General features: G+C 43.1%; 1 long non-coding RNA gene across 1 annotated transcript; it reads left to right on the top strand.

Moving 5' to 3' along the window:
* Positions 1-18,690: 18,690 nt before the first annotated feature.
* LOC122467952 lies at positions 18,691-26,045 on the top strand. The gene is made up of 2 exons (XR_006293108.1): positions 18,691-18,764; positions 25,156-26,045. It is a non-coding gene; the product is annotated as an uncharacterized LOC122467952 (long non-coding RNA).
* The last annotated feature ends 1,470 nt before the right edge of the window (positions 26,046-27,515 follow it).

Genomic DNA, 27,515 nt, shown 5'->3' with positions numbered 1-27,515 from the left:
GGACGAGGAGTCTGAGGGCTTGGAGAAGGCTCTTTGAGTAGGACTAACTCCATGTTTCTCCAGACCTCTTGGCATCCACCGACAGGGGTCGAGGTGGAGTCCCAGGAAGCCCAGCTGCTCCCTGCTCTCCAGCCCCTTTGCCAGCACTCTCTGCCTTGGGTCCCCCAGACTACTCACATCACGCTTTTGATCGCTTTGGATCCACAGAAGCCCGACTTCAGGGTGGCCCCAGGTCTCCGATTTTCTACTCCCCAGAAGGTCTGCACATCTCTTGTTCTGTCTCCATCTTCTAATCACAGGGCTCTCCAGCGGATCCACAGCCCTTCTATAGCAAAATCTATTCTGAATATTCCTTTCACCTAGGGCTCCTGAGGGCATTCTTCCCCTGCAGCTCTCCTGCAGCACTGATGTTCTCCCCTCATTCTTCCCAGTACTGGGCCTGGAGGTGGAGTGGGTGTCCTCCCTGCCCCCACAAATACTGCCTCCACACTGTTCCGCTCCTTCCTTCCAACCCTCAGCATGTTCTCTCGTGCCATCACCCCTATAGCCCTCACTACCTCTCCTTGTTGCCATGGCCCACTCCTGCTGGCTCCTGCCCATTGTGTGATTACTTCAGCACCTAGCTCACTGTCCCTCTCTTCTGTACTACGTCTCTCCCTATTCTTGGTGATTTCAATGCACACAGATGGAGCATCCAAATCCATCCTCTTAGTCACTTGACCTCCCCTCCCCTAATCATCCTGTTTGAACTCTCCCCTCCACCACTCACTCCCAAGGACACACCCTCCCAAGCCAATAATTTCAACACCTGATTTAGTCGGGGGGGGGGGGGGATCTGTGCTTTGCAAAATACCAAAGAATCGAACAAAATAAATACACTCCAAGCTTATGTATGGTTCTTGGTATATCACCCCTTTGGAGCTGGATGGAGGGTCATCCAGGTGACAGTTCAGGGACCTGGGATCCTTCTAACTTGAGGTACAGCCACACCCCAGGAACTTACAGTCCTTGGCTGGATTCTCAGCATCCAGCTGGCTGTCAGAATAAAGGGAGGGTATGGGATTGCACGGAAGGGTTTTTTGCAGGCCAGGCTAGAAACGGGGCACATCACTCCCACCTACATTCCACTTGCCAGAAGTAGTCACTGGTCCTATCTAAGTGCAAGGAGGAATACAAAAGGTAGCCCAGTCATCCACGATGGTGAACAATTACCCCACCATCCACATGCTCATTTTCATCCATCCCAGTCTCTGACCACTCACCTCCTAACTCTCCAGTTCACTCACCTCATGCCCCAACTATTACAAGCCTTCAGCCACTGGGACTGTGGATCCATTGATCCCACCACTTCTCACCATCCCTTGTCCTCTTCCCTTTTTCACTGCTTAAATTACCTGGCCAATTATCATAATGGCTCCCTTGCCCCCTCTAGCTTTGTCACTCGGCAAAACCTCAGCCCCAGTTAAATCCAGCAACCTGTGCCTGCGCCTGAACACTTAAATGTGGCTAGGGAAAAGCTCAGCCACGCTCACCGATCCCACTTCAAGTTCACGATGATGAACAGCGGTGAGCTGTTACTGCTGCCAAGCAACCGTGTCTGTTTCCCTGCTCTCCTAGACTACCATGTAATACTTTATCCATCCTCTTCAGGCCTCTGATACTTTCTCTGCCATCCTCAATTTTAGATGATGACCTTCCTCCCTATTTCGCTGAGAAAACTGAAGCCATCAGAAGAAGAAGAAAAAAAAAAAAGAATCCACTGACTCACCCACTACTCACCACTGGCATCGGCACCCACGCGTGCTACCTTCCCACCTAATACAGGGATGACCCCCCCATGCACCACCCCCAACCTGTGCTCTAGATCCATCCCTTCCCACCTACTCAAGGGTATTTGCTCCAACAGCTCCCCCCCACACCTTTGGCATCAAGAATCCTTCCATCCCTTATCCAATTATTTTTATCATCACACAAAAATGCTACAGTCATTCTCATTAGAAAAAAGAACAAAAACCTTTTCTGGACTTAATTCTCCTACTCAGCTCCCTGCCGTTCCTCTATTCTGTCTCCAAGCTGGCTTTAACCTCTGCACGGAAGACCACTCCTGTCACGGTGTGTCATGGATTCCCCATCATGAAACCCAGCTGGCGTTTCTCTGTCCTCTACCCTGACCCACAAGTGGCACCTGGCCCAGTGCCCTTGTCCTCACCACACTTGCTCCCCTGGGCTTCCAGGTCACCACACCCTCTTCATTTCCCTCTCACTTCTCCAGCCCTTCCTCATCTTTCTCCTTTCTCACTCCCCCTTGTCTTCCAGACCTTGTGGGAGCCTCGGAGCTCAGTCCTTGCTTTGTCAATTCTCCATCTGCACTCCCCAGGGACCCCAAGCAGTCCCTGGCTCTAAATATCACCTATACCCTGATAGCTCCCAAAATGTGCCTGTCCATCCCAGATACTCCTTCTAACTCCAGGTCCAAGGCCTCCTAGACATCTCCACTCAGGGGTCAGACTCAAATGACCCAAAGCAGACTTCAGTATTCCTTCCCAAACTGGCCTTACCCACAGTCTTCCCATCTTGCAGGCAACTCCAGTCTTTCAGTTATTCAGGCAAAACCAAATAAACAAAACAAAACCAAACAATTAAAAAAAAAAAAACAAAACCCTGGGGCGCCTGGGTGGCTCAGTCAGTTGGGCGTCCGACTTCAGCTCAGGTCATGATCTCACTGTCCAGGAGTTCGAGCCCCACGTCAGGCTCTGTGCTGACAGCTCAGAGCCTGGAGCCTGCTTCTGGTTCTGTGTCTCCCTCTCTCTGGCCCTCCCCACTCACACTCTGTCTCACTCTCTCTCTCAAAAATAAACATTAAAAAATTTTTTTAATTAAAAAAAAAAACATTGGAATCAGTAATTCCACTCTTTATCTTATACCCAATTCAACCTGTCAGGAAACCCTGGTGAATTTGCCTCCAAAATATATCTACTTCTCACCACCTCCACTGCTGCCGTTTTAGTCCAAAGCACCAAGAGTCTCCCCTGGGTTCATACAGAAGCCTCCTCCCTTGTCTTCTCCTTGGTACCTCAGCTCTCCTATAATCTATTCTCAATGCTGCAACCAACGTGATCCTGTTATATTACAAGTCCTATCTGTCCACCCTTCCTGACCCGCAGAGGCTTCCTGTCTCCCCTGTCCAATGTGTCTCCTTAACTGTCTCATATAAAATACCTTTAAATAGCATTTGACCACAGTCTAACATTCTATGATTTACTTACTAGGTCTACTTTTTACTGCTTATCTCTCCCCATTGGAATGTGAGCTCAAAGAGGGTAGGGATTTTCATCTGTTTTTTTTTTTTTTTTTCATGGATACATCCTAACACCTAGAGCAGTGCTCAGTACAAAGTTATTGAAGGAAAGCAATCCTATCTCCACGGTCCTTAGCCCAGGAGGCACTTAATAAATTTTCATCACACGAGTAACTTAGCTCTACCACCTTGATTTTAGAAGGGTTGTACTTTATTTGACAATGTCCAAAGCTCTCCAGCAGAAAGTCATTTTAAAATACAGACATAGCAGAAAAGTGCATGGAAGAGTTGTTTCATGCAAATGAAATACTGGCAGTACTGCCTTTCACACCTTCACATTTGTTGTTCCAGATGTTTAAAGCTGACTAATTAGCACCAAGACCTCAATCTTGTGGCTTTCATCTAGCCATTTGCTGGGATCCATGTCCAACATAAACACTGTTAGCCCTCACTTGTTTCTCATGTCTCTGCTCCCCCAACCATCTCCTGACTGAGCCCACCTACACCCACACCCAATAGCAAAGAAACAAGGAGAAAGGATGAGAAAGAAGACGAGGTGGTGGCCGTGGAGGAAGAGGGGAATGAGGAAGCTGCCTACCGTGTCTTGTTGCCTACATGCACCAAGGCAATTTTGCTCAACTCAGCTGGAGTGTCTTGATCACCTGTAAGCTCCCTAAAACCACTGATGCTTGGAACCCGCCCTAGACTTCCTAAGCCAGAAACTCCAATAGTCGGGTCTGGGTGTGTGTGTACATTGCTAACACTAGGCATGGACTATTCTGATGCACAGCCAGAGTTGAGCAATACCCAACAAGGCACTTGACGTTACCTCACTTCATCTTCGAACAGCCACAGAAAGTAGGTATTTTGATCTGCGTTTTATAGATGATGAAGCCAAGTCTCAGAGAAGCCAAAAACTTGCCCAGTGTCACACAGTTATGAAGTGGCAGAAAGAAAGTTCAAATTCAAGCCTGCTAAGCTATACTCTGTCTGCAAGTACAGGCTAAGTCCTAAAGCACCGTGGCAGGGGCAGGCCATGCTGGTGGTCCTGGTAGAACCCAGATGTCAATCACTCTCAGAAATCCAGAAATGCCCCTTGGAGTCAGTGTCTCAAGGACTGCCCACTGGGCGCCCAGTAGACTCAGCAATCCAGCTCACCATCCCTGGGCCCTGAGACTTGGCTTCAGCCTCAGTCCCTGTTCCTAAGCCCTGTCTTCCAGTCCATCTCTGGATAAAGCTATGAGGTGGTCCACCTGGCTGTATGCAGATCTTTAGTACAACCGCATGTTTCCTTAACGGTGTGAGCATCTCAGCCCTGGATTCCCCATCTTCTTGCTATACCTTCTCAATGAGTTTCTGATCCTTCATCTCGTAGAACCACCTACCCCAAATCCAAGCATGAGGCTGCATGCATTATGCACTTGTTCATTCATTCATTCACAAAGTATTTCTTGAGCACCCGCCAAGAACTAAAAAGTATCAAGCTAAACAGTCATTGTTCCTTCATGGAAGTTATGGCAGAGACAATGAACAAGTCAATTCACTCTCATGCTTCCATTCTTATAGCCTGTATCTAATTATTTGTTGTAATGGCCATTTACTCCTCCAAGTATTCAACAAATATTTATTCACAAGTATATATGTAGTAGGTACTTTGAAGAAAAAGAGGAGGATTCAGCCTGAGAGATTTACCTGTGAGAGACTGGTTCAGAAGGCTTTGCTGCAATGGACCCATCTACATTGGGACCATCAACTGTGAAGGAGCCAGGTATGGGAACAATGACAAGAAGGGTATCAGAGGAAGAGGGGACAAAATGGATGGATCCACAGGGCAGGAAGGAGCTCCGAGGGGCACGGCAGCAAGATGGTTGGCAGGCACACGGGGGTCAACATGTAGCTTCTAAAAGAAGAGCAGGTGCAATATACAATTTTACGAACAGATACTAAATTAGACTGACTCGCAAAGCCATGAATACTGATATGGGGCAACAGGAAAGAAAACCAGCAAGGCAGGAAGAAGGCAGAAATAAAGACCTGGATCGTTTCTCACTCTTCACGCACTTTTAAACAACACTTTCTAAGTCATGTTCTGCAAGTTATTTCCTTCACCTCTTCAACAAATTGTCTAGTATGTGCCAACATAATGTTGTATGCTATTCTAGATGCTGGGGATCCAGTGGCAAATAAGAAAACTCCTTTTCCCGCCACTCATCACTGAACACATTCTGACTGCCCGGTTGGGATCTTTCTTTCCTTCCTTGTCTTGCCAGATGCTTCCTTTGGGGTCTTTAATACAGAATGAGAAAGCAGAGGATAGAAGGAGAAGAGAGGCATGGACTACACTAGAAGAAGATGTCCTCCTCCCCCTGCCCACCAAGCATTTTTAAGAAAGAGATAAAGCTGTGGCGTGTGAAGAAAATTAGCAGGAGAGAAAAGCAAGTTTTAAGAAATAGAAATAACATAGCCAACGTGTGTTGAGCTCTTACTATATATATGCCTGGCAATATCCCAAACATTCACATGTATCTTCTCATTTAAACTTCACGATGATGCGCTGAGGTTGAAACTATAAGGTCATCCACTTTACAGATGAGAAAACTGAGACACAAAGAAGCTGAGTAACTTGCCTAGGGTTACACAGCTGGCAAGTGGACAAGCTGGGATTTGGACCCTGTTGGGGTAGTTCCAGAGCTCATGCTCTTTATCATTCCCTCGTACTGCACCTTGACCCAAATGGCTCTCGACTATCAAAGCCCTCACATCATTCATAAAATGTAAATGTGAAAACTGCTATCCAGGTTTTCTTCTTCTCTTTCAGACTTTCCATTATACAATAAAACCCAGATTCAAAAAAAAAACTGCAGAAAGCAAACACATAGCTTAATGAAGCCCTTCAACATGTCCTGTGCTGGTCAATGTGGCTTCCTCTTCACAAACATAACCACAACCCTGGCTTTTATAGTAATCATACCCTTGTGTTTGCAGTTTTATCATGTAACCATGCATCCCTAGATACTATAGTATAATATTACTCATTTGTCAATTTGACATGTCTTGTAAAGTCTCTTATATTCCACAGATTCCTTCCTCCTTCCCTTTCTTTTGCCTGCAACTCCTCTGGAAATTTGACCTGTGGAGCTCCTATGTTCAGGATTTGGCAGATTATACACACAGGGGGGATCACCATGTTCCTCTGTCCTGCACATGGGCAGTTGGATCCAGAGGACTGTTCATCCCTGGGTTTTATCTTTTGCAAGACTCTAGGTGTTGATTTGTTCTTTCCTCAAGAGTCATGTGATGTCTGTTTGTCTCTCTGTGACGGTAGCAGCTGTTGATGTTCAATGTTCTATTACTTGAGAGGGGGTTGAAGAATGTAATATTCTACTTCTAGCATTTCTTTTCTCCTCATTAATCCATAATTTTTAAACACATGCTTTCCCTCATCTACTATTTGGTTACTTGGTGGTATCATTCACCTGGGAAAAGCAGAATAAATGATTATTTCCCTTCATCTACCAATTGTCATAAAAAGAATTGCTTCCCTATCATACTCTAAAGGGGATCATTTTTTTTAAATAGCATTATGAAGCCATGGATTTAAAGTTATTTGATGGGTTCCAATCAATTTTAATTAGTATCCTTTTCAAAGCTCAAAATTTCCCTTTGTTGGCCACCAGAAGTCTCTTCAAGTTGGTTCTGGAGTGTTTTTCACATAATCCTGGTGGTCTTTGATAAGTGTTCTCACTATCTAGTATGACAAGATGTTCCAGACACATCTTCATTTCCCACCCCAGACCTGGAAATAGCTATTTCTCTAGATTCTTTTAGGGGGAAATGATATTTCAAGACTACAGTCTGGGCACCAGAGATGCTCATTTACCAGATGGTCATTGTTTCTAGGCCTTTTCAGCGAGCAGAGCTAGAAAATCTGTGCACATGCACACACACACACACACACACACACATACAATACACACACAACATACTTTTTTGTATGTACGATAGACTCAATAAAAAGGGTGTTTTGGTAAAATTCTGCATTTTGTCCCTCACTTTGTTTGCCCAGACCCCGCCCCCCACCGCCCCGAGCATAGCCCCCTAAAAGGGCTATTGATATGAAGCCCACCTCAGTATTTTGGAGGCTTTGAGGAAAAAGAAAGAAGTTCTTCTTCAACTCAGATTTAGGGATCCAGCTCCCATTTCAATGTTATTTATTTTCTCTTTCATATATTTGTTCAGAAAAATCTCTGTTCATCCATACCATTTTATGAAGTCTATTTATATATTCCAAATGTCAAAATTTCATCAAATAATCCTTTTGGGGGGACTGTTTCAGATGCAAGCTGTTGCAGAAAAGAAGAGGAAACATTATCCCGGAGGCCAGCCCACCTGCCCTTTGCTCTAGCTTTGTGAGTTTGCCAGTTGCAAGTCCAAACCAAAGAAGGAGCTGCACAGATTGCTAACAACACATCTTGTTACAAAGGAAATTAACAAGAATATGGCCCTGAATCCAAATTTGGCTTAAGCACTAGGCTATAGAAGGACAAGTACAAGAGACTTTTGAGAAGCACTAGATTAAGAAAGGATTTAATCTATAATGAAAAGCATAAAAATAGGACAGCATATGCGAAAGAGTCAAGGGCAAATATTCTGTTTCTGTCATACTTCCCAAAGGAAATAAAGGAAAACATTTGCTGTAACACTTGTGTGATCATGAAGACAGGTCTAATGTTTCAAGTAGCACATGGAGTAACACATGCGAAAGTCCTTTCCATGTTGCAATACGCAATGCAAATGAACTAACTATATTATTATTAAATGTTATTTAATTAAATTCAAAGATTCTTTCACAAATTATCTTGACCAAGTCTATGTGTTTCTACATGTCGTTTTTAAATGAAAGGCAAAGGAACATCAGAGCATTAGGCTGCCTGCTTCTGAGTGCCTGCAGGGAGGCCAATAATATGACTCTGTGATCATCATTATCTTCATAAAAAGAAAGGTGTAGAGGTTGAAACAGGGCCAGCCTCCTGGGCTTCCCACTGACAAAAAGCACAAAGGCAAATATCTTCCCATCCTCACAAGTCCATACATGCCTTTCATTGTTTACCAGAACTCAGGCCACAGGGTGTTTAGATATAGGTGCCGTGTCTCAGGAAAGTTCCAGAAAGTCCGCTGCCCTGAGGCGGGATGCTGGGGACCTGAGCACAATGAAGGGAAGGCATTTGTGATGCTTCAGAGAAACTAAAAATGAATGAGAGTTTTTGAGAGACAAACCAAGTGAAAGACTGTCAGATCTCCTGTGGGCCTCTAATTATGCAGGTTTATGCGTGGGAATCCCAGCTACACTAGAGGTAAATGAGAGTTATCCTATCAAAGAGATTATTCTTCTCTAGAGGGGACAGAATGATGAAGTACCTGCAAAATAAGTGGGGGAATGCTATAATTATGTTTATGGATTAAGCTGGAATAATATCTTTAAAGATGCTTCAAAAATTATTTTGTCTAGATCCGTATCTCTCTAATCTGTGGACCCGTATGGCCTCTTTTCCAATCCACAGGGATCTACTTGTCAAGTTATGTTAACCACTACTGCCCTTTGCACCACACAATGAGTTTTCACTGAATTTGTTCTAATGCTATTAAGAAAGAATTGGCAAATATGGTGCCCAAAAATAGGAAGTGTAATTATTCCAGTTATACAATTTACTTAGTTTTCCTCTGCTGTGAGAGGAATAACAAATGAGACAGTTAAACTGAAGTATCTGACTCACAAGACAGATTCCCTTCCTTTCTCAAATGGAACATCATGATTGGAGATAAACAAACGCTTAAATTTTAAAATACGAATTTCAGGTAGGTTGCCTCAACCCAACTGCAGCCTTCTCTCAGTCTCTTTCAATCTCTCTCTCCCTCCCCACCCCCACACTTTCTCTTCAATTGGACTCAACTCAACTCAGTTCAATTCAATTAAATTCAGTGTTTCAGGAGCATTGAAATTCCTTCTCTAGAAAAGGGCATGAATGTACCATCAAGGATATCACCATTGGTATGCAGAGCTCTCATGTCCTAGCTCCAGTACAATCAGACCCTTTAATCCGCAGAGAATGGGAGTTTTCGTGTCATTTCAGAAGAACTTTGTTTTCTGAGGAAGCACCAGTGGAGATGCCTCAGGGCCTCAGAATTCTCAGCCTGGATAGGAACCCAAATATCCGTTGGCTTTCCATTTATGTCCTTGGCACCTCAACTTCTGGCTCCCTGCCCCTCTGTCCTGGTTCCAACTTGGCCATCCTTTCCTCAGTGTCCATGTCAGTAACCATCAGAAGCAACTGCCTATTTCTGACTCCAGGGCCCTGTTCTTGGGTCTGAGAGTTCCCAGTCCATCCGCTCTTTCCTGCCCCTGCCCCCCACCCCCGCCTCCTGACCATGAGAGCCCTATCTGCTCAGCTCTAGCAGGATTCAACCCTTATAATTCTAATAGGAATTAATGCATTGGATTGTAGCAGCCATTGTTTTGGGGGAATGTACTTTGTTTTAATGTTTATTTATTTATTTTGAGAGACAGAAAGCTAGAGGGGAAAGAAGGGCAGACAGAGAGGGAGACAGAATCCCAAGCAGGCTCTGCACTGTCAGTGCAGAGCCCGATGCAGGACTCGAACCCACGAACCATGAGATCGTGACCTGAGCTGAAATCAAGAGTTGGACATTTAACCGACTGAGTTACCCAGGTGCCTTAAGGAAGGTAGTATTTTTACAGCTACTTCACAATTACAATGCCATGGGCCCCAGGTATGATGGACTTCTGCTACTTAAGAAGACATAAACACACACAGACAACAAGCATGCTTTGGCACAAAAGGAAGGAATATGTTAAATGGGCAATCGAAGTCTGCTCCAGAGAGACAAGTGTAGAAAAGGCTCATCTGGCTTTAGGGAGATTTTTCAGTGTATTACAGCAATAGAAGGCTGCCCTCTCAAAGTTAAAAAACAGAACCAGAAGCACTGAGAACTTGTAACAAGTTCATTGAAGTGGTATTTAAATGAAATCTGCAAAGTTAACTTTGGTTGAAGGAAAAACGTATGTGAAAAGAGGCTAAATCATCCTATGCACAAGTCAGAAAAAAGGAATGGGTGTACTTCTTTTATGGATAGAAAACCTCAGCTATCCGGAGCCCTCAGTCTTGTAGAACAGGTCAGACCAAGAAGCTGAGAAGGAAGTGAACGAGCTTTCTGATGGTACAGCCATAACCTTGAGCACGCTGAGCCCTTGGGGACAGGTACAAAGCTTGCTGGAAAAGAGACAGGACACAGAAACCCAGCAAACTAGGGGTCATTTGTGGAAGGGCAGGGGAGGAACAAAGGGAATCATGACAGGGGCACCTGGGTGGCTCAGTCGGTTAAGCGTCAGACTTCGGCTCAGGTCATGATCTCACAGTTTATGGTTCAAGCCCCGCATCGGACTCTGTGCTGACGGCTCGGAGCCTGGAGCCTGTTTCGGATTCTGTGTCTCCCTCTCTCTCTGCCCCTCCCCCATGCATGCTCTGTCTCTCAAGAATGAATAAACGTTAAATAAATAAATAAATAAATAAATAAATAAATAAATAAATAAACAAAAAGAAATCATGACAAATCAGACACTAGAATAGACCTCAGAAAAGAGAGTCAGCCAGAAAAGTTTAAGATGAAACAGCTCCTCAGGGTAACGTCCTTGACCGTGAGTTTAGGAGATTACTACGCTATTACATTTGTGGGTTGAAGCAGAAGGGGAAATTCTCAAGGCCATCAGTGGGGCGCCAGAAGTGCCTCCCAACAAGGACAGTCAAGCAATCTCAAAGATCATTTGCTAGGTGTGCAGTTCAGTTTCCCCATCTGCAAAATGGGGCTAATAATAGCACCTCTCTCAGTTAAGTTGTTGGAGTACCTACACAACAGTGCCTGGCACATAGTAAGCATTCAGTAAACATGATCTCTCTCTCTCTCCATATATATATATATATATAGTCACATATATATAGTCACATATATATAGTCACACATATATATAGTCACATATATATATAGTGATATATCATAACACTATAATACTTGTGTTACCACCATTGAGAACTAGATCATTGACATATAATATTGTATTTACACAAATGACACTATGCGTTAGATGTTTTATAGGTCCTCTCCTCCAGCATAGGATCCGCTGAAACATGATAAGCAGAAATACACAAAATTATATAAAATGACACTATAATAGAACAGGCTCAGCGTTATGTGACTTGTATAAGGCAAGTACAAGAAAATGCTGTTTGAGAATTGTTAACTGATTAACCTTGTATCATATTAGAACTCAGACATGTTTACTGTTTAAATTCTGAATAGATCCTTAAATTATACAAAGTTAGGAGCACACCACATATAATTTTAGCTGGAGAGAAAAACGTCAGAGGGCTCAGACTCTCGTTCGTAAGGGAGCCTGTTTTCTTATACAAAAGGCAGAGTCAAACTGGTGTATAAGGAGCCAGCCCGAGGGTCAGTACCAGGATTTTCAGGAAGCACCCAGAAGCTAAGCTCCAGGAAAAGATCAAAGCCAAATGTGGAGACCCAGACAGACTGCTGAAAGTCTTGCTTGTCATTCCAGACCGCTCTTTATACGGCAGCTCTTGAGTTGACCACGAGGCACAGTAAAAGATCCACCCATGTATTAGGGTTCTCCAAAGAAACAGAACCAATAGGATTGGTACATAGAGGGGGAGAGAGAGATTTATTTAAAGAGTCATGCTCACATGATTATGGAGGCTGGCAAGTCCAAATCTGTAAGGTAGGCTGGCAGGCTAGAGATCTGGGAAAATACAAATGTTGTGGAATTCTCCCTCCTTCTGGGCAGATCAGTCTTTTTTATTAAGGTCTTCAAGTGATTGGACAAGGCCCATCCACATTCTGGAAAGCAATCTGCTTTAGTCACAGTCTATTGACTTAAATGTTAATATCATCTAACACTAACTTCACAAAGACATCTAGAATAATGTTTGACCAAATATGTGGGTATCATGGTCCAGCCAAGTTGACACATAAAATTCACCACTACAATCCACACTCGAGCAATTAGGAGGCCACCCTCTGAATCGCAGCACCTAGACTAAGGCTCTGGAAATGATCGCAATCTCTAGAAATGATCTCAAGAATTAAAGCTAAGGAAGCTCCTGTCTCTGAACTTCTGGTAGGGCAGAAATATCCTATCAGTACGCAGCTTCCTGAAACATACGTGTCTTTCAACATACTGGTTCTAGTGTTTCAGCTCAAGACAATACACTAAAAGGCTAGTAAGGACTGGCACAAAGCTCAGCATTGGTGATTGGGAAATTTTTTTTTAATCAGAAACTAATTTATGAATAGATGTTGTTCTTTAACATTTAAAAATTCCCATGAAAAAAACAATTTGATTCCCATGAAACTGGCTTTGTTGAGGACCATTTGCCAGGCTGGTTAAGTTTGTGTGTTTAAGAAGGCAGACAGGGGGCGCCTGGGTGGTTCAGTCGGGTGAGCGTCAGACTTCAGCTCAGGTCATGATCTCACGGTTTATGGGTTCAAGCCCTGTGTTGGGCTCTGCGCTGACATGTCAGAGCCTGAAGCCTACTTCAGATTCTGTGTCTCCCTCTCTCTCTCTCTGCCCCTCCCCTGCTTGTGCTCTGTCTCTTTCTGTCTCTCAAAAATAAATAAATATTTTTAAAAATCAAAAAAAATAATAAGGCAGACAGGCTGACTCTGGGATGTGTTCAGTCTGCAATGCCCATCAAATAAGACCTTCAATGAGTAGAAATTATCTTGGAAGAATGAAGGTATCAGATATTTACTTTCTACCAATGGGGCACATCAATAGGCAAAGAACACAGCAAAATATCTTGTATGTATTCAAATGTTGAGGGAACTGAAGCAAAACAATTTTTAGCAAATTCTTTCATTGCTCTGCACCTTAATAAACAGGTAATTTACTAAGAAAGGGCCTATCTAGGAGTTGCCAAAATATTTGATTTACTTTATAACGTTTAAGACACTCTTGGAACAATCACAGTTTTATTCAAAATACAAAACATTAACGCCTTAGACTGTGCAGCCATTCATTCTCATTTTGGCAATAAAGGTTCTCAGCACCCGAGACACTGTCGGTTGAACCTTAAAGAAAGCTTATATAGAATTGTGGTCTGGCGTCCTGACAGCAAATGTCAAAGCTTCCTTATGAAGATAAAACCTTTTTAATCTTTAGAGTAAGCACCCTGCAAGCCCTACTGTACATTCTTGAGATGTTGAAATATAGTCCTCTGTCTTTCTCCATGAAATAAACAGGGTGGGGTAAAGCTGATAGGCGCTGCCTTTGGATCCTGATCTGATCCCTCTGGAGCAGGAATGCAAATAGCCTACTGCTCCACATCATGCTGTCAAGTCAAAGTCTCCTGACACAGCTGGGAGAGGGACTTCTAACCTGGGGTTACTGACCCACTTTGCAGGAAAGTGACCACCTTTATGTTCATCAGGACCTCTGTCCCTACATGAGCAGGGAATGGCACTGCAACTACACGAGGCTTCATCTGTGCATAAAAGAAAGAACCTGGACTCAGGAAGTAACAGAGTTTCCAGTACTTGCCAGGATCCTCAATGTTCTTTACATAGTTTGGAGGTGTTGTGTCTCATTTGTGAGTTGTTTTAATGGTTGCAAAGTTCACCCATAAATATTCAGGGCACCTTATACTTATCCTACATAATAGCTAACTCCTTAGGGAAAATCTCCCAGAGCCATCATTCACAAAGTGTTTTCCAGAAAGCACCATGTCATCAGAAATCAAGGTCACTTGGGGGAGGAGGAGGAAGGATTCTGAGATTAATTTCAGAAAAACATGATTAAATAAAGTTCAATAGTGCTCTACTGCAGGACTTCTCAGAGCCCTTTAAATGCTAATATGGGTTGCCATTTGTGTGTTTTGTGTGTGCACTGTGGGGTGTTGTATGCACTGTGTGCCTGTTGCATGCATTGTGTACGTTGTATCACAGAACTTATGTTTTTCAAGGTATATTCAGAGTATAAACTGGAAAATACAATTTATTTAACCTTAACTTTTTGAATGTACTTCTTAAGCTTTATTTTTGTTTTCTGCACTTAAAAAATCAGTATACTTTTAAACTAGATGAAATAGTTCATTACAACATAGCCATTTCTTGTTTATCAGAATTTTTGGTAAGCTTGTATAAAAGAAACTTCTACTAAATACATACAATTTCCTGGGCACCTGGGTGGCTCAGTCAGTTAAGCAACCAACTTCAATTCAGGTCATGATCTTGGCTCATGAGTTTGAGCCCCTCCTCAGGCTCTATCTATGCTGACAGCTCAGAGCCTGGAGCCTGCTTCAGATTATGTGGGGTGTGTGTGTGTGTGTGTGTGTGTGTGTGTGTGTGTGTGTCTGTCCCTCCCCTGCTCATCCTCTGTTTCTCTGTGTCTCTCAAAAATAAATAAACATCAAAAAAAAATTTTTAAATACATAAAATTTGCCATCAAGTCTGCAATCTGCTTGAAAAGTATTCAGCAAAAAACTGAATATATCAGGCCTTGATGATAACAATTCAATGAAATGCAGTTTTTAAAAATAATATTCTGCTCTTAACAGAATGGGGGAGGGGAAGGAAAAAAAAGTTAGGGACGGAGGGAGCCAAACCATAAGAGACTGTTAAAAACTGAGAACAATCTGAGGGTTGACGGGGGGTGGGAGGGAGAGGAGGGTGGGTGATGGGTATTGAGGAGGGCACCTGTTGGGATGAGCACTGGGTGTTGTATGGAAACCAATTTGGCAATAAATTTCATATTAAAAATTTTTTTAAATAAAAAAATTAATATTCAAAGAAGAAATAAAGCACTAATGAAAGAGTAGTAATCATACTTCAAATATTCCTATACAAACATAAATTATAAGAACATTTAAATATAGGGGCACCTGGGTGGCTCAGTCGGTTAAGCGTCATGATCTTGCAGCCCATGGGTTCAAGCCCTGCATCGGGCTCTGTGCTGACAGCTCAGAGCCTGGAGCCTGCTTCAGATTCTACGTCTCCTCTCTCTGCCCCTCCCCTGATTGCACTCTGTCTCTCTCTCAAAAATAAATAAACATTAACAATTTTTTTTAAAATATACAAATGCAGAGCATCAATACATTATTCATTCTACCATTACTCAAACCTTGACATTGCACAATTCCTAAAACTTTAGCCATTCTAAAGCTACTTTCCAAGAAGTAAGTGCCTAAAATAATTTTAATATTGTATCCAACGTCTTTCTTGTCCTTTCTTAGCACTTTATTCTTTCACTTGATCTTGGTTTTCTTTTCAGCCAATCTCACCTGTCCAACACTACCTGAGCAAATATGGTGACATATAAAGGTAAATCATGATTAACTTGCTGAACTACAGAAGGTCACTCAATGCCTACTTCCCATCAATCAACTAACAGCAAGGGTCCAAATCTGGTACTCTCACAAGGCTCAACCACTCTTTTCTAATATTTCAAAAGCTAATGGAAATTGCATTAACTATAACATCAAATGTCATTGCTTTTAGCCAAATTATATTAATTATAATTATTATGTTACTACTGCAAGCTGATCAGAAGCTCTGTGTGTCTAATTAAGCAGAAATAGATGGGGAAGTGAATGATTACTTAACAAATTCAGTTAAAGTGATAGACAAAAATCTTCCAAACTTGGGGTACGTGGAGAAAAGAAACGATGAAAATGTTTAGCATTATGGAACTAAAAATGCCCCATCTCTGCTGACAATGAAAAACGCTTGCTGAGAACTTAACTAGTGTCATGTGCCATGCTAAGTAACTTACATGCATTATTTCATTCAATCCTCAACACCCTGAAGTAGGTACTATTTTAATAGTTAAGGTAACAGGCTCAGAGGGGTTAAAATTTGCCAAGGCTGTATAGCTAGTAAGTAGCAGAGGTGAGATTTAAACCCACTCTCTTGCATGCTACCGGGATAAGGAGACAGTACTGCATTTCTGTTGCTGAGTAACAAATTACTACCAGCTTGGTAGCCTAAAACAACATCCATTTATTCTCTCAGTTTCTACAGGTGAGAAGTTAGGCATGGCTTAACTGGGTCCTCTGTTCAGAGTCTCTCAAGGCTGCAGCCTAGGTGTCAGCCCAGCTGCATTTTTTTCTGGAGTGTGGGGGCCTTTGCCCTGTTCCCATGGTTTCTAGCGTAATTCAGTTTCTTGTAGATGAAGGACTGAAGTCCCGGTTTTCTTGCTGGCTCTCACCCGGGTACCATTCTCAGCCTCTAGAGGCTGCCCACAGTTCATTGCCATGTGGTAGCTTACTTCTTCAAGGCCAGAAGGACAATCTCTCTCTCTGGAATCTACTACAGTGGAGTCTTATATAACAATAACAATGGAGGTGACTATTACTGTTGCCATATCCCATTTGCTAAAAGCAATTCATAGGCTTTTACAAGTATGACTCACTGGGCTCATCTTAAAATTGTGCCTACTATAGGTACCAGTGTTCCATTCCTAATTGTTTTATTTATTTAACTGATGATTATTTTCTGCATAAGGGTCAACACTACATGGAAACATCAAAGCATTCAGGTTGGCCACAGCTCAGACAATTGACAACAACAGAAATCAAATGATAGATTATACAATATGGATCCTCAAATTCCATAAGTCTGAGGACTTTTGTGTCTACAGTAAATCTGAAATTTCATTGTTACATAATTTGAGATCAGTGTTAGATAAATTCCCAGTGAATGAAGAATATTATTTAGCAGATAACACTTACAACTAATTTTCAGTCTATCAGTGAACTTCGTATACAATAAGTAAGGAACATTTAAGTGCTGAGTTTTTCGAACCAGTAATTAAATAAACTAACACTGAGCTGCCATTTTATAACTGCTGAACTGAAACCTAAGGAAAAGGTTTTCATGGCAACCTCCAGAGCTGGGAAGGTTGAGGTGACCCAGTTGCTTACAGGCATAACCATTGGTGAGATCGTCAAGGGGTACATTCCTTCTGTACAGCAATATCGTGCTTGCTTTGTTAGTCAAATTCTCTTCAGGCTTACAAGCAGGATATGTGAACAAATTGTTAGCAGGTATAAAAGTTTATTACAGAGAACCATGGGAAAGTTCAGCAAAAGGAGGAATTATCCATCAGCACCATAGATACTCAGGGACCTCAGCTGACTGACTGCAATGTCCAGCCAGCTTCACAGATAATCGGTGCCATTTGCTCACCCTTGCTCCAGACAAAACAACAGCCTTTAGCTGAGTGGCCTTTTCTTTGATCATCTTATATGTACATATATTTTTTAAATAGGGGATTTGGCTGGTTCATGTAGCACTGCATGGTTAGGAGGGATTTAATGGGTATGATTTCTCCCAGTCTCCCAGGGGTGATTGGTTCCCTCACACCATGCCCACACAGCATTGCCTTCAGTTTTGAATCTGGCCCAGGTCCAGTAGGTAGGGGCCAGTTAATAGGAAACTCTACCCACTAAGAGAATATGAACTAATTAATGACTATAGCCATGACAAAAAGTTGGGAGGCCACTGTCTTAAAAGATGGATGTGTATGTGAATGGTCTTCAAATATGTATGACTATCCTCTTTAGTCCAAGTGGTTCAAATGAGGATGTATAAATCAAACACTATAAAAAAATTTTAATCTCTTTGACTCTTTGAGGGTCTGTGACCTGAGAATTTGCCCTAAGGAAAAAAAAATATCGACATCAAAGGAGGAAAAAAAAGTGTGTTTGAAGATATGTAAACTGAGAACAAACTGAGGGTTGATGGGGGTGGGAGGGGGGGAGGGGGGGTGACGGGTATTGAAGAGGGCATCTTTTGGGATGAGCACTGGGTGTTGTATGGAAACCAATTTGACAATAAATTTCACATATGTAAAAACAATGAAGATATGTTATGGTATTGTTTATAATAAGTCCAAATCAGAAACAACCTAAATGCCCAATAAGAGAGGATAAAGACCCAACTAACCTAATAAAATAAACACTAAACAAATAAACAAGTAAATATGTTGTATGCTGCTATGGGCTGTTTTGTGTCTCCAAGAAAACATGTGTTAAAGTCCTAACTCAGAATGTGACCTTATTTGGAAACAAGGATAATTGCACATGGATTCATTAAATTAACTGAGGTCAAATGGAATAGGGTGAACCTTCACCTAGTATGACTGGTAGCATTTTATGAAGTAGGAAAGAGACACGGAGGGAAGGCAGCCATGTAAAGATGGAGGCAGAGACTGAGTGGTGTACCTACATCCATGGAATGCCAAGGGTTGCCAGCCATCACCAGAAGCCAGGACAGAGGCATGGAACAGAATCTCGGAACCCTCAGAAGGAACCAACCCTCCCAGCACCTTGATTCCAGACTTCAAGCCTCCAGAAGCAGGAGAGAATAAACTTACGTAGTTTCAAGCTACCCTATTTGTGGTATTTTGTTATGGCAGCCGTAGGAAACTAATACATATGCTCCATGGAGAAAGTAATATGGAGAATAATAAAAACAGGAGTGTGGAGAGGAAGTATTGGGTGGGAAGATAGCTCTTCATATAGTTCAGGGAGAACTGTCAAAGGTAAGATGGTATTTGACCAGAAATACCAGAAGCAAAGAGGAACAAGACAGGCAGCTGTCTGTGGGGAAGAACCTATCAGGTTAGGATACACCCAGGCAAAGCTCCAAAGGGAGAGCAAACTGGACACCTGTGTGGCTGGAGCAGGGTGGACGTGGGCCAGAGGGGTGGGTGTAGAAGCACTGATGGTTTGCGGCGGCTTTTACTAGCAGTGAGTTTGGAATACCCCTTCGAGGCTTTTGAACAGACCGATGACAGTATCTGATTACTGTGTTGAGCATCAACTGTCAGGGTCCAGAAAAGAATCAGGATGAAGACCCATTTGGTAGCTTTTGAAATCATCCAACCAGGGGATGAAGGTGATTTGGGCCAGGGTGGTTGCAATGAAGATGAGATGAAAGGTGAGTTCTGATTCTAAACATTCTTGAAGGGAAGAGCTGGTAGGTTTTGCTGAAGGACTGGATGTGTGATATAAACGAGTCAAAGAAAACATCAGACCAAGGTGGAGGCCCGCCGTAGGTCAAGGATGGAGACCTTGCTAAGATTGGGACCTGGGGTGCAGGTTCATTAGAGTTTAGCTTTAGACCTACTAAGTTTAATACGTTCATGAGTCATAGAGATGCCACAGAGATGGCCAAAAGGCAGTTGTACTTATGTTCAGCTCTAAAGATAGAACTGGGGAGCTGGCAGTACATGCATGGTATTTGAGGCCACGGTAATGGATGGGATCACTGGGCACGAGAGTACAGCTGGAGAAGAGAGGCAGCCTGAAGCCTTAGGACTGAACTCTGGGGAACTTCCCACTGTTAGATACTGGAGAGGTTCAGGGCGCCTGGGTGGCTCAGTTGGTTGAACGTCCAACTTCGGCTCAATTCATGATCTCTTGGTTGACAAGTTCGAGCTCCACGTCAGGCTCTGTGCTGATAGCTCAGAGCCTGGGGCCTGGTTCGGATTCTGTGTCTCCCTCTCTCTCTGTCCCTCCCACGCTCATGCTCTGTCTCTCTCTGTCTCAAAAATAAATATAACCATTAAAAAAAATTTTTTAAAAGAAATTGGAGAGGTTCTGCAGAAATTTAGAAGATTCTAAGGTGGAGAACCGAGAGAGAGAGAGAGAGAGAGAGCGCACTGTCCTAGCAACTAAATGTAAAAAAAATTCAAGAAGAGAATGGTGAAATATTGTGCAGCCATTATAAATAATGTATTCTCATCTTAATGTTACAGGAATAGGTTGAGGTGATGTGGAGTGAAAAAAATGAGGACTCCAGAGTGTATTGAGCAAGGTGTTAATTTTGTTTAAAGAAAATTACATAGGCATAGAAAAACAGAATGAAGCTATAGCAATGCAAACTGTTACTTCTAATTTCCACTAGAGGATGACTTTTGTTTTCTGTTTTTAGAGCAGGTTGCAAGTTTTCACAAAGAACCTATTTTTTCATAAATGTATATATGAAATTTCTTAAAATCTAATAGCAAAGGACTCTGGATTCAGTGTTTTAAAAATGAAACTATGTAACACTTGGAAAGTCTTCTAAGCAAAACAGTAGAAACTTGTTGACATATCATGTGGTTAAGTGTTTTTTGGTTGATTTCAGTTTGCTCTCTTCTCCAAAAAAACAAAGCATGGAAGTATTTTTTTAATGTTTATTTATTTTTGAGAGCGAGAGAGAGAAAGAGAGAGCATGAGCAGGGGAGGGGCAGAGAGAGAAGGAGACACAGAATCCTAAGCAGGCTCCAGGCTCTGAGCTGTCAGCACAGAGCCCTACACGGGGCTTAAACTCATGAACTGTGAGATCATGACCTGAGCCGAAGTAGGACACTTAACCAGCTGAGCCACCCAGGTGCTCTAAAAACAGGGAAGTATTGAGATTTTTTTCATTTGCATTATAATTATCTCTTTTCAGGAAGGAGCAGTGAATAGAATTAAAATTAAATTAAATTAGAATTAAAATAGAATCTGATTATTTTTAATTCACATAAATGATCATTTCTACAGATATGTAGAAGCTGGGTTTCCATTTTTAAATGTTAGGGTTTTAGCAAAATAACTCAGACAGAGAAAGACAAATACTATATGATCTCACATCTATGTGGAAGCTAAAAAAAAACTCAACTCCTAGAAACAGAGAACAGATTGGTGGTTGCCAAAGGTCAGGGTTCCAGAAGGTAGGCAAAATGGGTAAAGGGAATCAAAAGGTACAAACTTCCAGTTATAAAATAAATAAGTCACGGGGATATCATGTACAGCACTGTGACCAGAATTAATAATAGTGTATTGCATACTTGAAAGTTGCTAAGAGAGCAGATCTTAAAAGTTTTTATCTCAACAATAAAAAAAAATTATGTAACTATGTGAGGTGATGGCTGTTAATTAAACCTAATGTGGTGATCATTTTTGCAGTATATACATATATCAAATCATTATGTGGCACACCTTAAACTTATACAATGTTATATGTCGACTATATCTTGGTAAAACTGGAAAATAAAATAAAATAAAATTTAAAAACAAAAAACAAAAGCAAAACACAAATGTTAGGGTTTCGATGTAACCTTAAGCCTTAATAAGTTTGTGTCCTGGTTTTCTGGTATTAAATGAGCTTGATGAACCCTCCATGCTCCCTAGTGTGCTTGTAGGACTATTAGAGTAAATCACATACAGTGGTCTCACCACCTGTCTGTGGGAATATGTTCTAAGACCGCCCCCCCCCCCCCAAAGGATGCCTGAAACCATGGATAGCATTGAACCCTATGGTTTTTCCTGTACATGTATAACAAAACTGAATTTATAAAACAGGCAAAGAGATGAACAATGTTAATAATAATAACAAACTAGCAGGGGCGCCCGGGTGGCTCAGTGGGTAAAGCATCTGACTTCGGCTCAGGTCATGCTCTCATGGTTCGGGAGTTTGGGCCCCGAGTTGGGCTCTGTGCCAAGAGCTCAGAGCCTGGAGCCTGCTTTGGATTCTGCATCTCCCTCTCTCTCTGCCCCTCCCCCACTCGTGCTCGCGCTCTCTCTCTCTCTCTCTCTCTCTCTCTCTCTCTCTCTCTCTCTCAAATAAATAGACATAACAAAATTAATAATACACTAGAACAATTACAATGATACACTATAATAAAAGTTATGTGAATGTGGTCTCTCTCTCCAAAATTATCTTATTGTCCTATACTCAGCCTCCTTCTCTCTGTGATGATGTGAGATGATGAAATACCTATGTGCTGAGATGAAGCGAGGTGAATGACACAGCCATTGTGACATTGAGTTAGGCTACTTATGGCCTTCCGATGATACGTCAGAGGAGGATCACCTACTTCCATACTGCGGTCAACCGTGGGTAACTGAAACTGTGGAAAGCAAAACCACAGATAAGGAGGGGAGGGACTACTACAGGGCTACTGTAGAGTAATGGTGGGACTGAAGAGAGAAGGTGGGCAACCCTTCACCAGCCTCCTCCAGGCTCTGGCCTCACTTGCAGCAGCCAACACTAACAGCAATAGATGGCTTAAACCAGTCAGTTTGCTTTTAATGCCCAAGAGTGGCCACACTATCTCTGTAGATAGTCCCGGGGGAAACAGCTCCTCCTTGGCAGGGGAAGGAGGGCTGGTTTCCAGCCAGGCCCCAGAAGTGCAGGTTTAATTTCTGAGGCTGGTCGTAAGACAGGAGCCATGTTACCCTGTTATTAGCCTGGTGGAGCCAGCATTTGAGCTGAGCTCTGCCCACCCTGAGGCCCTGCCCGGGCATGTGCTGGAAGCCTCTTTGAACAGCTTCAAATAACAACATTTTATGTCTCAAAATACCACAAGCAATTGAGGGCAGTCTGGACTCAGCAGGCTGCACATTTATTTAAGCGGTTTATCCCTGATTCTCTTAGCAAAAAGCAGGGTAGGGGAGAGGAGAAGAGGTTGACGAAGAGAAGTGACAGATGCAGTTATAAAGTTCCAAACATACCCCTTTCCTCTGAAGTTAATTCCTCAATAAAACATGCACACAACGCAAAAGCAAACAACACACAGAGCTGACCTCTACCCTAGGAATTAGGAATGAGGTTGGATTTATGTGTCATACACTGGAAGTAGACGGTTTTTCATCCGAGAGAAGGCTAATAAGCAGAACGAGATAACCCTTGGCTATCTCTCTGAAATACTAGGTTCCCTAAGAAGGCATTCTCCCTACCAGGGGAAAGAGATGGGATTTGGAATCTGTAATATGATCAGCCTCTTACTGAAGTGTTTGAGTTCCTTAACCATTCAGAGACCCAACTCACTTCCTATTTCTGTAAAATGTGGGCTAATCAGATCCACAGCCAGACTGGCTGTGAGGACCAAACACTATAAGCACAGTAGGCTTTTCTTTGTTCTGACATTCACTGTGTGCTACATTATGTGAGCAGGGCCACTGCCCACGTGCCCTCTAGGACCACCTTACCTCTCACAGTGGTTGTTCCATAAGCATAGGGTTCTCTCCTTCCCACCACATGCCCACCTCTCACCCACCAACTTCAATGCCATGAAAGTCATGGCAATCCACGGCTGCTTCCTCATTCACCCTGCTTCTCTCAGTCAGCTCTTGCCGTCCCCCTTCCTACTTGCATTTCCCAGTACTCGGGAATTCTGAATCAATCTGTAATTCCTCTTCCTAGAATCCTTCCCCAAGAGTTCTGATCACATGTAAAACAAGTTTAGCCATTGTGCAAATTAGTTCTATGGCCAAGTTCCTAACACAGTCTAGTAAAAGCCAAGGGTGGGACTGGGAAAATGAAGTCAGTGTGACAGCCCCATGGTGAGTAGGAGGGTAGGAAGGCTGTGTGATCCAGAGGAAAAACACTAGGCCTGGGAGTCAGAGGACCACAGGCCCAGTCCTAGAACTGCTGTGGGTCACATATTTAACATCCTCGGGCTTCTGGATCCCCACAGAGGAGGTCAGACATGGCAAATAGGTGGCACTGGGGACAATATTTACCCACTCCTCCCATACCCATGGCAAACATCCCTGATCAATCAGTCTATTCTTTCCCGCAAAACCCACACTAGACCCAGCACTCTGGGCAGCCACCGTCATGTAACTGGAGTCAGCACAGGAGAAAAAAATCTCTTTGGTGTCCCTGAGCTACAATCTAAAATCTCCCTTAGTATTTGGACATTCTCTGCTTCTGTGATGTGAATTTCCTCAAAGTACAGGTTTGCTGATTGAGGAGCATCACCAGAAAAAGGGGAATCAGGACTTCCTAGAAATCAGCCATATATGCCTATGGTCTAGTGCCCCTTTATACTTGTGGCTCTGGGCAGACTCCAGAATGGTCCTGCCAGCATGCCACACAGAGGAAAGCCAATCTTAACTATAACTCACAGCTGGGTGGAGCTTGGCTCCAGCCCATCCGCATGCAATGTGGGATGGCCCTTTAAAGCACAATACTGATTTTTTTGTTAGGGTCTCCCAAGAACAGATCCCATGAGCCTTGTTTCACCGTGGATAACCAGACTAATTCCACAGATTCTGCTGTGCCAAGTCTTTCCTTATTTGCTAGTTTCAATGTCTGTTTTGGCCTCCTGCCTGGCCTGGGAAGCCCTGGCCCTCTCTACTGTAGATTCCACAGCCCGTGACCTCGACTCAACTCTCTATCTGGCTCCAGCCATCTTGGACTGACCCCTCTCCCTGCTAGACCCAGAACTGCCCTGTGTTGCCTCATCTGCTCCAGACCGTATATCTGACATGCAGACTCTAGACTGAGTCTCCCCAGATGTATCTGACTCCTCACCATTTTCCCCACTAGCATGTAAGTGATGCCCAGCTTTGGGAACCACCAAAACAATAACACTTCTCCTGACCCTGCTGGGCCCATGAAATAGTGTTATCTTTGCTCCTCAACAGCTTTCAATAGCTTCCACTCCCTTTTCTTATCTACATTCCTTTACTTGGCTTCTCAGGACCTTTGTGATCAGCCATCCCACTTACTTCCTAACACATCCCTTCCCTGAAGCCACTCTGATCTTCCTACTGGGCCATCCATCCCCCAGCCCTCCTCTACCTCTGGGTCTCCAGCCATCATGTTCCTCTTGCCAGGAACTTCCTGCCTTCTTTTTCAGGCCCCAAATCTACCAATTCTTCACAATCCAGCTTACATCCCATCTCCCCTATGAGGCTTCCTCTGACTATGCCAGCCTGTTTTTTATCTAACCTATAACTTTTTATACCAGGCAATCTTGTACTAAATTATCTATTACTTCACAGGATTTGCAGATGTTTCGTCGGTGTTGGCCTTAACTTCTCAACCAAAGTGAAAGCTTTTGGAGGGCAAGAACCTACCATATGACCTGAGTATCCTTCACCGGTAACATCACAACAAACCAACAAACACAGCAAACGTTGAGCACCTCTTCTATGACAGAATGCTTAGGAAACACCTGCTCGTTCATTTTTCTAACCACTGGATAAGCCTACTGAGATGCATCAAGTTCTTGCCCATCTATGTCCAATCTGGGACGTAACAGATCCTTCTCATCCTGAGTTAAAGAAAAGGTTAAATGATGCCAGAGCCCAAGAATGTATCTGCCTATCAGGCTTCAGCAGTGGTTTTTGAACTTTTAAGTATAAAGAGTCATCTGGAACATTTTCTAGAAGAGAAGATTCCCCAGCTGTACTGACACAGTTTCTGAATGACGGGGTCTGGGGGGAGACCTGAAATGTGCATTTTAATAAGTAGTCTAGGTAATTTTGAAGTAGACAGTTCATCACCCTGAGAAAGATTGGACTGTGGGACATTTTCCAGAGATAATCTGCAGTGTGTGGGCAGAGGTGGAGAAGGGACCACCACCCCCCAAAAGTCTACCCAGGTGGCCTATGGCTGAGAATTTCCTCAGTCTTTTCCTTGGTTATAGTCCAACTGTGGTTACCAAATCTCTGAGACTTTCAGCCAAAAGACCATTTGGCCTGGAAGGATCATTTTTATCTACAGTGATCTCCCTCCCAAAGGCCTCTCCATCTGGCCTGTCCTCACTGGAGGGAGCAAATCAACAGACCAGTGCTCTCATATAACCAGCTGCAGTGTGGGGCTTACAGGCTGCTTTAACTCCTGTTATGAATCAGAATGCAATTATGAATAATTTGTATGAGGCTTGTCACGTCTTGTTTCAGTCTTTCTTCAGCTCATCGTTGTCGCTGTTCAGCCTTTCAAGTACTTATACGTCTAATTATTTTAAGGGCTTCAAGTCTGGAATACTACACTGCAGCATTACCCAGAATCTAGCTTCCCGTAGCTGACATCTCAGTAAGCTCTCATATTTACCACCCCACATGTCAAAAGTAAGGAAACAGAGAAACCTTTTGAACAGGCAGGGCAGAGGCGGGTGGGGTGCCTTGACTCCCCTGCATCCTGCCGGCACCCTGGCTGAGTAACTCTACTGTGTGTCCTAGCATGTTATACACAGAGGCCTGAGGCCAGATGGTTTTCCACAACAACTGCTGCAGCATTATTAACACCCATCCTGTTTATACATGGGGACTTTGCATGGTAAACAACTGTTAATGGAAAGAAATAAAGTCTCTCTCTCTATATATGTGTATATATGTATATGTGTATATGTGTATATGTGTGTGTGTGTGTATATATATATATATATATATATATATATATATATACCTTTGCCCCAAAGCAGATGTTAAACCATCAGGTTCCAAAGAGAAAGAACCTTGTATAAATGATCCTCTAAGCCTAATTAAAAATCTCTACTTCAGGAATGCCTGGAACCAAATGGGAGAAATATTCTCTTGAGATTTCCCCAGAGGCAGCGAAGGCCTCCCTGGTCTTCCCAGGCACAAAAGACAGCCCAGAGAACCGTTGGTGTTTCCTCTGAGACAAGCAGATAGAGTCCAAGATGCTCCGAAGAATAGTAAAATTCACACGTTCTCTTTCCCCTTCCAAAGCTTGATTCCACCCTGGGGTTCGAGATAAGCATGTGCAATGTGTTTATTTAAAAACTGGTTTTTGCTTTCTTGCAGGTGTGCGGGGTTTCAGAGCCAGGGGCAGGACTGCAGGGTGGGAAGGGCATCTGAGAAGCCTGAGAATAAGGACACCCCATGTGGTGGAAGAAAGGAAATGTGTGCCTACCCATTTTTGCAGCTGGCCCTTTCCATTTGCCTCACACTGGACTCTTGCAGGCCCCAAGCAAAGGCATCACATCAATCTGCTTGGCTTGTGTTCAATTCCCTTTTAACTCCCCGAGCCTTAGGAGAATCACCTTTCTGACAAGTGAATTCATTAAACTTCACTAAGTCTCTTTGAAATCATGATTCTCCCTTTGAAATGATAGCCACATTAAAGGCTATTGTTTGGCATTAAAGTTCAAAAATGCATTACCTTTTATCACTATTCAATAGAGAACCAGAGACTGAGTCAATAAACCAAAGAGAAGAGCACCCACGTAGGAAAGGGCAGCTGGGTGGGTGGGTGTCTGTGGACTCATGCCAGACCCTGGGGTACAGACATCAGAACCAAGGAGAGGCAGTAGGGTCAGAGGTGAAGAGCACGGGGTCCAGGGTGAGCCAGCCTGGTGTAGACCCTGCATCCATCACTTCTACCCATCTCACCTTGG

Source organism: Prionailurus bengalensis, chromosome B3, assembly GCF_016509475.1.
Source record: "Prionailurus bengalensis isolate Pbe53 chromosome B3, Fcat_Pben_1.1_paternal_pri, whole genome shotgun sequence".
Classification (NCBI taxonomy): domain Eukaryota; kingdom Metazoa; phylum Chordata; class Mammalia; order Carnivora; family Felidae; genus Prionailurus; species Prionailurus bengalensis.
Note: the sequence above shows the minus strand (reverse complement) of the source record. Positions and strands in the feature narration are given on the sequence as shown.